The sequence below is a fragment of the Cricetulus griseus genome, chromosome 4 (assembly GCF_003668045.3).
Source record: "Cricetulus griseus strain 17A/GY chromosome 4, alternate assembly CriGri-PICRH-1.0, whole genome shotgun sequence".
Taxonomy (NCBI): Eukaryota; Metazoa; Chordata; class Mammalia; order Rodentia; family Cricetidae; genus Cricetulus; species Cricetulus griseus.
Genome location: NC_048597.1, coordinates 123,005,017 through 123,007,149, shown reverse-complemented (window position 1 = coordinate 123,007,149; position 2,133 = coordinate 123,005,017).

The window sequence follows — 2,133 nt, the reverse complement described above, 5'->3', positions numbered from 1 at the left end:
TAAATGTGGCATATTTACAAAATGGAGCATACTCAGCTGTTAAAAAGATGATATCATGATATTTGCAGGCAAATGTATGGAACTAGAAAAAAATCATCCTGAATGTGGTAACCCAGATCCTGAAACACAAACATAGTATGTACTTACTTATAAGTGGCTAATAACTGTTAAGTGAAGAATAACCACAGACCCAGAGAAGCTAAGTAGCAAGGAGTGCTCCAGGGAGGACACAAGGATCTCCCTGGGAAGGGGAAATAGAATAGATTTTGTGGGTGTACTGGGTGCAGGTGGGGATAGGAACAGGCTAATCAGGTTAGGGAATGAGGGACAGAGGTAGACAGTATGAGGAAAGTGATTGTAATACAGGGGCATTTAGGGGCTGATGTAGAAACCTTTCTGGAACCTATGAGAATGACTCTACCAAGGACTCCTAGTAAAGGAAGATACAAAGCCTGAACAGCCATATTCTATAACCAGGCAAGGCTCCCAGTGGTGGGACTGGGACAACAACCCAGCCAAAAGCCTTCATCACACACCTGTCCCTGGTGCAAGTTATTCTGGGGCAATAGTGTTTCACCCTGTAGGAGTGACCAACGAAGGACTGATATAACTTGAGGCCCAAGGCATGAGAGGGAGTCAATGCCAAACACTGCCTGATTGCCCAGGAACCAGAAACTGGATGGCTCAGAAACCTAAAGTAAAACCAAAAGCAACAAGAAAAAAAGTCAATGAAACGGTTACTGACAATATTCTGTTGTATATATAGATCAGTGCCTAGCCCAGTGGTCATCAGGGAGGCTTCATCCAGCAACTAAGGTGAAGCAGAATCAGAGACTCACAGCCAAGCATTAGGGAGAGAGAGAGAGAGAGAGAGAGAGAGAGAGAGAGAGAGAGAGAGAGAGAGAGAGAGAGAGAGAGAGAGAGAGAAACTAAATTGGAGATCCCCACTGGGTCTCTCCTCTTGGAGCTCAGGGAAGAGGGTGAGGGGGGATTATAGGAGCCAGAGGGGTTGAGGACACCAAGAAAACATAGCCCCCAGAGTCCACTAAGCAGAGCTCATAGGGGCTCACAGAGACTGAAGAAGGAATCACAGAACCTGCATGGGTCTGATCTAGGTCCTTTGCATACATGGTGTGGTTGTTTAGCTTTGGGTTTTTGTGGGACTCCTAACAGTGAGAATGGAGGTGTCTCTGATGTTTTTGGCCACTCATGGGGCCATTTTCCTCCTACTAGGTTGCTTCACCCAGCCTTGATATGAGGGTTTGTGTCTAGTCTCATTGCATCTTGATGCTGTGTTTACTTGATATCATGGGAAGGCTTGTTCTTTTCTGAAGGGAAAGAGAGGAGCAGTAAGTAGATGGGGGGTGGGGAGCACTGGGAAGAGTGGAGGAAGGAGAACCTGTAATTGGGATATGGTGTATGAGATAATTTAAAAAGAGAAATAGTACAGGGCTGAGGAGATGGCTTAGTTGGTAAAGTGCTTGCCTTATTGGATATGAGGACCTCAGTATGAATCTTCAGAACTCACAAAAAACCCAAACATTGTGAGTATACCATAACCTCAGCTATGGTGAAATGGTGCAAACACTGTAACCTCAGCTATAGTGAGATGATGAATACACTGCAGTCTTAGCCATGGTGAGATGGTGTATACAAAGCCTCAGCTATAGTGAGATGGTGTGTATAGTGTAGCCTCAGCTATGGTGAGATGGGAGGCAGAGATAGACAGCTTCCCTGAAGCTCAGTGGGTAGCTAACCCAGCCTAATAGGCAAAGTTTTAGTCCAATATAATATCCTGTCTTACAGCTTATGCTGGAGAGGATATGGAGAAAGGGGAACACTCTTCTATTGCTGGTGGGAGTGCAAACTTGTACAAGCACTGTGGAAATCAGTATGGTGATTTCCCAGAAAATTAGAACTCAGTCTACCTCAAGACCCTGCAATACTACTGTTGGCATGTACCCAAAGGAGGGACATTCACACCAAAAGGACATTTGCTGAACTATGTTCATAGCAACACTATTTGTAATAGCTGAATCTAGATGCATCTCAACTGAAGAATGGATAAAGAAAATGTGGTACATTTACACTATGGAGTACTACTCAGTGGTAAGAAACAATGACATCCTAAAA